Source organism: Anolis carolinensis, chromosome 3 (genome assembly GCF_035594765.1).
Source record: "Anolis carolinensis isolate JA03-04 chromosome 3, rAnoCar3.1.pri, whole genome shotgun sequence".
Taxonomy (NCBI): Eukaryota; Metazoa; Chordata; class Lepidosauria; order Squamata; family Dactyloidae; genus Anolis; species Anolis carolinensis.
In genome coordinates, this window is record NC_085843.1 from 156,988,971 (window position 1) to 156,998,672 (window position 9,702).

The following is a 9,702-nucleotide window of genomic DNA, read 5'->3' on the forward strand; positions in this document are numbered from 1 at the left end:
CGTTTTGTCAGCTGTGCTGCTGCCCTGACGCCTGCCATGGTGAAATGCACCTGCGCCTGTCCCTGGGCCCCTCTGGTATTAACACCCGACGACAGGACTCTGATGTCCCCCTGCTAACCTCTGGTCCTGGAGAAAAGGAGAACATTTGACACTTTGCTGTTCATATAGAGTTATTCTTCTGCCCGTAAGGATCTAAGGGCAAATGCTCTGGCAGGTCAAATAAAGAAATGCTGACTCTAGAGTAAGAGATGGGCATGGCGATGGAGGGTATGTGGAAGAGAATCCCGGCCTTCCCTTCCTTGTCCTCTTTTAGCCCGAGTTTCCCACACAGGCACACACAATTACACAAATACACAGACACACTCATACAGTTGGGGACAAGCTCGCTCCCCACTCAAACCAGGCATGTGTCTCTCTGTTAACTATAAACACTCTGTAGTGTTCCTACTTATTTTAAATTTTCACTGCACGGGATGGGAGAACGGCAGTTGCAAACAAAATGTGATGGTCTAAGTTCTGGCAGTATTCAAAATGGAATTACTAAAAAGCAGTGTATTAGTTTCCAAAATAATAATAACAATTTTTATTGTGTCAGAAGCAACTTGAGAACACACTGCAAGTCGCTTCTGTGTGAGAGAATTGGCCGTCTACAGAGACGTTGCTCAGGGGACTACCGGATGTGTTACCATCCTGTGGGAGGCTTCTCTCATGTCCTTGCAAGCTAGAGCTGACAGGCGGGAGCTCACCCTGTCTCGCGGATTCGAAACAGCAACCTTCAGGTCAGCAACCCAACCTTTGGGTCAACTCATTGGGCCACCGTAGCTCTATAATGATAATAGCAACAACAACAACAACAACAGGTGTAGTGGATTAAAGCCTTGTGACTTGAAGGTTGGATTGCTGATCTGAAAGCTGCCAGGTTGGAATCCCACCCGGGGAGAGCGTGGATGAGCTCCCTCTATCAGCTCCAGCTCCATGAGGGGACATGAGAGAAGCCTCCCACAAGGATGATAACATCAAGAACATCCGGGCGTCCCCTGGACAACATCCTTGCAGATGGCCAATTCTCTCACACCAGAAGCGACTTGCAGTTTCTCAAGTCACTCCTGACACGAAAATAATAATAATAATGCAGACTGTGCAAGGAAACCGACGAAACCATTGATCATATCCTCAGCTGCTGTAAGAAAATCGCACAGACAGACTACAAACAGAGGCACAACTATGTGGCCCAAATGATTCATTGGAACTTATGCCTCAAGTACCACCTCCCAGCAGCAAAGACCTGGTGGGATCACAAACCTGCAAAAGTATTGGAAAATGAGCACGCAAAGATACTGTGGGACTTCTGAATCCAGACTGACAAAGTTCTGGAACACAACACACCAGACATCACAGATGTGGAAAAGAAAAAGGTTTGGATCATTGATGTTGTCATCCCAGGTGACAGTCGCATTGACTGCAAAAGGCCACCCTACTGGGATCTGCACGCATCATCTGAAAATACAACACACAGTCCTAGACACTTGGGAAGTGTTCGACTTGTGATTTTGTGATACGAAATCCAGCATATCTATCTTGTTTGCTGTGTCATAAAATAATAATAATAATATTAATAATAATAATAATAATAATAATAATAATAATAATACAGTTATTACTCACCTCTCCCTGCAGCTCAGGGTGGGGTATAACATCGTTAAAACAAGAGCTAAAACACTATTAAAATAATACAAAACATAAACAGAGTTAAAATACAAGCTTCCATAATGGTAACTCCTTACAGTTGATCATTTCTACAACAACCTATCAACAGAAGACACTTTCTTCTAAAACATGGCAAAAGCATGCAGTCCTCCATGAAATATTTTTGGTCATCCAGAGGTTTCCATGTTCCCATCCTGGCAATTTTTATCCTCCTTGGACCTGTTTCAGACCTGTATAGTTTTTTTCCCTGAAAAAAAGAACTGACTGTCTGGATTCAGGTGATGGGCAAAAATAGGGTAAATGGTCAATTGCACTCCTCCCTGGAAACTTCAGGGAGGTGCTATAGACTATATGGGGTTAATTTTTTGGAGAAAGCATGGAAACATGAGTGCATGGATTGGAATGGCAACATCCCACATCCCACAGTCCATTAAAATTCCTCATCCTTGCTCTCAACCAGTGGTTCCCAACTTATGGGTCCCCAGATGTTTTGGCCTTCAACTCCCAGAAATCCTAACAGCTGGTAAACTGGCTGAGAACCACTGCTCTAAACCAAGCAATCTGGGATTGTGGACCAAAGTCAAAATGCTAGTTTCAACTGGAGTTGGCCCAAGGAACCAATGGGATGTACATTAGTGTAACATTATTCAGCTTTTGATTTAATGGGTCTATTTTAATTATTTATTTTTAACAGCTTAGCCTGAATTTAACAGTTTACCCTGGGTTAAGACACATGAATTATTTGAATGCTCCAGGATAATGCAAGAGCTACACCACACTATATGGCAGTTTTGAACATAGACCTAAGTGTTTTATGTCTAAGGCACGGTATAAGTGCCATTTGTAAGCCGCCTTGAGCCCCCCTCGGGGTAGAGAAAGGCGGGATATAAATATGGTAAATAAACAAACAAATAAATAAATACCTGAATTATAGCATATGAGTTGGCATCTTATTTAAAAATTGCAAACCATGTGGTATTATGGTTTTTCTTAATTTTAATGTCAAATTCAACTCGGTTGTTCCCATAGATCAGTGGTTCTCAACCTGTGGATCCCCAGATGTTTTGGCCTACAACTCCCAGAAATCCCAGTCAGTTTACCAGCTGTTAGGATTTCTGGGAGTTGAAGGCCAAAACATCTGGGGACCCACAGGTTGAGAACCACTGCCATAGATGATCTATGATTAGTAATGGCTGGGTGCTGATAGTGTTCAACTCCATAATTTTTCTCCTTCTTGTGATCCTTAGTACTATCAACTCATTAGATGCTATTGAGTAACCTGAAATGGTTAGGGACAAAAGCAGGGGGGACTGTCGTATCCTGTTCCCTACTGTCTTTCCATATCTTCTGGGATGGCCAACCATCCCATATCTTTTCTGTACTTTTCCCAATCTTCTTCCCAATTTCCCCCACTTTTTCAGTTTGGGGAAGCACCCAACTCTCAAAGATAATAATAATAATAATAATAATAATAATAATAATAATAATAATAATAAAGGTTTGGATCATTGATGTCGCCATCCCAGGTGACAGTCGCATTGATGAAAAACAACAGGAAAAACTCAGCCGCTATCAGGACCTCAAGATTGAACTTCAAAGACTCTGGCAGAAACCAGTGCAGGTGGTCCCGGTGATGATGGGCACATTGGGTGCTGTGCCAAAAGATCTCAGCCGGCATTTGGAAACAATAGACATTGACAAAATTACGAACTGCCAGCTGCAAAAGGCCACCCCGCTGGGATCTGCACGCATCATCCGAAAATACATCACACAGTCCTAGACACTTGGGCAGTGTTCGTCTTGTGATTTTGTGATATGAAATCCAGCATATCTATCTTGTTTGCTGTGTCATAATAAACTAACAACAACAACAACAACAACAGTTTTATTTATATACTGCTCTATCTCCTCAAGAAGACTCAGGGCAGTTTCCAACATGTGTGCAAAACAGACAATTGTCGAAACAAAATACAACAACTTGAACACAGCACACATAATAAGCAACATCGTAACAAGGCAAAACAGTTCAGCTAAAATAGACATAGTTACAGTCAGACCATTCCATTGCAGGATTGGGAATCAGTAATCAAGGCGAAGTTGACATGGTCCATTTTAAGGGATAGATAAAACTTATACAACATATCAAGAGGTAAGTAGTGTACAGAAGATGGTTTTAGGGCTCAGTTTCCATGTGCTTCAGAAATGGAGCACCACAAAGTTCCACTGGAACTGCTTTTATGTCATGTGATGGTCTCCATGGGACTCCTGTGGGGCTCTGTTTCCTGAGCGCATGGAAACAGAGCCTAAAAAATGCCTGATGAAGTCCTAGAACTGCATGCCATCATATTCCAGTGGTTGTGGGTTATTACTGTTCTACTTTGCAGACAAAATGTTCTACTTTGCTGTTCTACTTTGCAGACCTTGGCCTAGATCTGTGTATTAGTCTCCTGTTTTTAACACTTTATGCTGTATGTTGATTTTAATGACTGTTTTGTTGATGCTGATGTTTTTATTGTTGGTATATTTGTTTTATTATTTTGTTGTTGTTATTATATGGTTGTATCGGGCAAGGCCCCATGTAAGCCGCCCCGAGTCCCTTCGGGGAGATGGGGCGGGGTATAAAAATAAAGTTATTATTATCATTATTATTATTATTATTATTATTATTATTATTATTATTATTAAAATCTGTCTAATTTCCCATGTGAACAATTGAAGTTCACTCAGAAATTTGGGTCAGTTTACCCCATGAAGTTTTGAGATTGAGATATTATTGTGATATTCCATTTCATTGTTTGTTTCTAAGCTCAGTTAAACAATTGGTTTGAACTTTTCAGTACCAAAATAGCCTGAATCCGGATTACTTGTGGAAATCAATGCCCCTGTATTAATGTGTCCACAGATTTAGATGAGAACCTCATGCCGAGCAATCCTTTTTTAAAAAAAGCTTTAAAAAATAGAATCATAGTTGAAAGAGACCTCGTGGGCCATCCAGTCCAACCCCATTCTGCCAAGAAGTAGGAAAATAGCATTCAAAGCACCCCCAACAGATGGCCATCCAGCCTCTGTTTAAAAACCTCCAAAGAAGGAGCCTCTACCACACTCCGAAGCAGAGAGTTCCACTGCTGAACAGCTCTCACAATGAGAAAGTTCTTCTTAATGTTCTGATTCTTCCTAATGTTCAGGTGTACATTAGCTTGCTCCCTCCTCCCTATGACTTCCCCTCACATATTGCTACATGGCCATCATGCCTTCCCTTCTGCAGGCTAAACATGCCCAGCTCTTTAAGCAGCTCCTCATAGGGCTTGTTCTCCAAACCCTTGATCATTTTAGTCGCCCTCCTCTGGACACATTCCTGCTTGTCGACATCTCCCTTCAATTGTGGTGCCCAGAATTGGACACAGTGTGATTCCAGGTGTGGCCAAGGCAGAATAGAGAGGTAGCATGACTTCTCTGGATCTAGACACTATACTCCTATTTATGCAGGTCAAAATCCCATTAGCTTTTTAAACTGCTGCATCACACTGTTGACTCATATTTAACTTGTCCATGAGGACTCTAAGATCTTTTTCACATGTACTGCTGTCAAGCCAGGCATCCCCCCTTCTGTATCTTATTTCACTTGGCTTTTAAACCGGACTGGATTTTGTTTTTATCCGTTGCTGTCTGTTTTTATGAATCTTGATTCATATTTTTACGATGATTGTTTATGATTTGAATGCCAATGTTTTACTGTTTTCATCCAGGGCACGGTTAAACCCTGCATCTGTGCATGGACAAAAAAATATCATGAGACAATGTTGATGAAATCACAAACCAAAACCAGGTCTCTTCCTAACAAATATGAGTATGCATGGTATATATTCCTAGTATGGATAGCCTACTAATCATTTCGCATTAAAGAAAACAATTGCACTCAGATCTTTCATCTCTAGAAGGTGTAACAGCAAAGGCTGGTCTAATCATAGCAAAGAACACATAGTTCCTCCGTCTTGTAAACATTCTTGTAATAATATATTATTGTCCTTCCTTTGACTTTTCTCAAACAATACAGCTAGTGAAACTTTTACCAAAGTCAAAGTCACCTTTAGTCTAGAGGTAATCAAAGAGATAGTTTAAGACATCCTTCACAGCATGATAAAAATGTGAATTATTCTAACCTTGTTCGTTTTCTAAAAATGGAAGGCCTCATAATCTGAGGACCTAAAAATGTTATATACCATTGTGTGCCTTCAAGTAATTTCCAACTTATGGCTATCCTACGGTGGACCTATCATGGGTGTTTCTTTTTTCAAGATTGGCTCAGAGTGGGTTTGTCATTGCCTTCTGCTGAAACTGAGAATTGCTAAGGCTCTTTCATTGGATTTCCAAGTCCAAAGGGAGATCTGAGTCATCATGTTGGCTCATATTGTCGAAGGCTTTCATGGCCGGAATCACGGGGTTGTTGTGCGTTTTCTGGGTTGTATGGCCATGTTCCAGAAGCATTCTCTCCTGACATTTCACCCACATTTATGGCAGGCAGCCTCTGAGGATGCCTGCCATAGATGTGGGTGAAATTATTAATGTGGGATTTGTGTATTGATAGTGTTTAAATGAAATTTGTGTCTCGCTTGTATTGCATACTGATTGCATCATCCAGAGTGTACTATAGTCTGGAAAGAGTTAATTGCTAAGAAGCTGTGATGACCTTGATGTGTGGCTGGAACTGGGGAGTGTCCAGACACAAGTGTGTATGCATTACTGATTGCATCAGTTCTGTTCTGTCTGCCCAGGTGTTAAGTCCTGTGTCTATTGTCTGCAAGTCTGTTTGTCTTGTACAGTAAAACTTTGTATATAGTTTTACCAAAGTCTCTGGATGTCACTTCGTTCTGCATTCCACTGACTCCATCTACTGCTGCGCTGCAAATTTACTCTGACAGAAATGTCAGGAGAGAATGCTTCTGGAACATGGCCATACAGCCCAGAAAACACACAACAACCCCTTGGGTCATATTTCTTACTTAGGTTCAGCATAAACCCGGTCCTGCATAATCATCATCCTGTGCCTGTAAAAGTGCATCAACTGCTTCTTGCACCTTCATTTTTACTGTTGGGAAAGCAAGCAATAATTCTTTGTGGTACAGGTCAGTTCATATTCTTTGTACCTTTGAGAAGAAAATCTTTTGGCATTTATTATATGGCCACCTTTCTCTTCGGTTAGGAGTGAACCAAGTGTGGCCTTCCATGACTGCAGCTTTCATGGAGCGAAGCCACCATTGCCAATGGCAAGAGAGGATGGACTTGTAGTCTAAGAATGACTGGAGGGTCAACTTCCCCATCTCTGTCTCAAAGAACACCTTCTCAAAGCAACTAGCAATAATTTAGCTCCTGAATTTATTCCTAATTTATGTAGAGCAATTTAGCTCCTGGTGGACTGAAAGGTGCCAGGTTCAAATCCTGGGAGCGGAGTGAGTGCCTTCTGTTAGCTCCAGCTTCTGCCAACCTAGCAGTTCAAAAACATGCCAAGGTGAGTAGATCAATAGGTACCGCTCCGGTGGGAAGGTAACGGTGCTCCATGCAGTCATGCCGGCCACATGACCTTGGAGGTGTCTACAGACAACGTCGGCTCTTCGGCTTAGAAATGAAGATGAGCACCAACCCCCAGAGTCGGTCACGACTGGACTTAATGTCAGGGGAAACCTTTACCTTTGCCTAAAAACTAAGTGCTATCCAAGGCAAGTCAGGTCTACTCCAGAAATACTTTACCTGTTTTATATGATTTCTTTTTATAACTCTCTCTCCTGCCCCCCCCCCCCCATTCCTGGGAATGATGTCTGTTAAGTGATCGCTATCCTTTTTGGTGAAAGATGGGAATTGCAACCCAAGTAGAGGGAACTATGGTTAAACCAGCTTATGCCTGTGGTGTGAAATATGGCCACATGGGAAGTCTATCCTTCCAAGGCAAAGCAAAACTATGCAAAGTTTCCCTATAGGCTTGTGCCTTTCACAGACATCTCTCTTCTTTTCCATGTCCCAGACCGCTGAAGATCTGTTTAAGAAGAAAAAAAATTGACAACAACCCACCAATTAAAAAAAAAAACCCGAAGGCATCCAGTTGCTTCCAGGCGTCTTGCCAATGATTGAGTGACCTGCTGCTTCCTCTCAATATTACATTCCACTGGCATGTCTGTTGCCCTGACTGACGCCAGCCTCCCAGCTCACCCCCAAAGCAAACATTTCCAGTTGGCACCATTGCCTTGTTTTTCTGAGGAACCCATTCACGGTTCCTTAAAAAGTATTAGTTGGAGGGGTGTGGGAAGGGGGGAGAACAGAAAACCACAGGGAAATGCTGTCTCATGGATGATCTTCCCACCTTTCTAAGTGAGTCCTATAAATCCATTTCAAGAGTTTCTGGTAATGTTTGTATATCTCCCGCTGAAAGAGTTGTTCTGTCTCTAATTCAGAGATAATTGTTCCCCAAGGGGAACAATCCTTCCCCTCTCACTCCCTAAAACATCATCAGTAGAAATGGTCTGGATATAGAAAACAGATTCTGAGCAATGCTGGCCTGCATGCCTGCAACCCAGGGAACTGTGTTGGAAGGATTGTCAGCTTCTGTTGTGGTCATATGGACTCCTCCAACTTTAAGATAACTCTAACACAGATACTTACAGATGCACACAGAGTCACAGGTTTGAATGTTAAGTCCTGAAGGCTTGTTTTGCTTGCTGTCCATTTGTGATGTTGTTTATTTTTTATATACTATGGAAAGAATGATTACTGAGAACACAACGTTCTGGCTTGCCCAAAGGGAGGGAGCAAAGGGACAGCCTTGGCTCCATGCTGGCGTGGCCTGGGGAACATAACCAACTTGGGAAGAGAGCCAAATGCTGTTTACCAAAGCCAGCTGGGAGGATGTGTGGCCAAACTGGGAGGCACAGGGGTGTAGCTGCTATGGGGCAACAAGGACGTCTGCCCCGTGAGCAACTTGTCCCAAGGAGATGCACAAAGTGCGCAGCCAAAGTAAAGTAGTATCATGAGTATATTCAGATTGGAATTAATGGATGTATTTCAAGGCAGCAGAGAAAATGTGTAGTGTCTGTGTACTAAATTGCACAGTTTGCATTTGTGGTCCAAGCTAGGAAAGCCCATTCATACTCAGGGCTTGTCTACATGGGCTTAACTGACCACATTCGCTGTACAGTGGTACCTTACTGTCTTCATGACGTTCTGTCACATCTGGTGCATGTCATAGGGTTAACTTGCCATTCGCCTCCTTCTTTCTGGGCACCTCTGCTGATGTCAACATGTTGTGCCTGAAGCAACTAGAAGCTCTCATAGAGTTCTGCAGCCATCTGTAGTGATGACATTCCCCCCCCCCCCCAAATGTCAGGAGCAACCCGAGTCACTTCTGGTGTGAGAGAATTGGCTGTCTGCAAGGACGTCACGTTGCCCAGGGGACGCCCAGATGTTTTTTATGTTTACCATCCTTGTGGGAGGCTTCTCTCATGTCCCCGCATTTAGCTGGAGCTGATAGAGGGAGCTCATCCGTGCTCTCCCCGGGTGGGATTCGAACTTGGTAGCCTTCAGGTCAGCAACCCAACATTCAAGTCACAAGGCTTTAATCCACTACGCCACTGGCAGCTCCATTAGTGGTGACAGTGACACAGATGGTAAGGTGCAGCAGGGCCAATGCTGAATTAGCCTATCTTGGCCTTGCCCCTCCACTGTATGGATTTGGGACCCAATGTGTGGTCATCTCAGTGGCCAGTCTAGAGTAGTTCTGCTCCAGACCGGTCCGAGATTAAGGGGTCCATGCAGATGAGGTCTCAGACTACCATTTGTAAGGAAGGATGAAATAAGATATAGGTTGTTGTATGTTTTCCGGGCTGTATGGCCATGTTCCAGAAGTATTCCCTCCTGACGTTTCACCCACATCTATGGCAAGCATCCTCAGAGGTTGTGAGGATGCCTGCCATGGATGTGGGCAAAACGTCAGGAGAGAATACTTCTGGA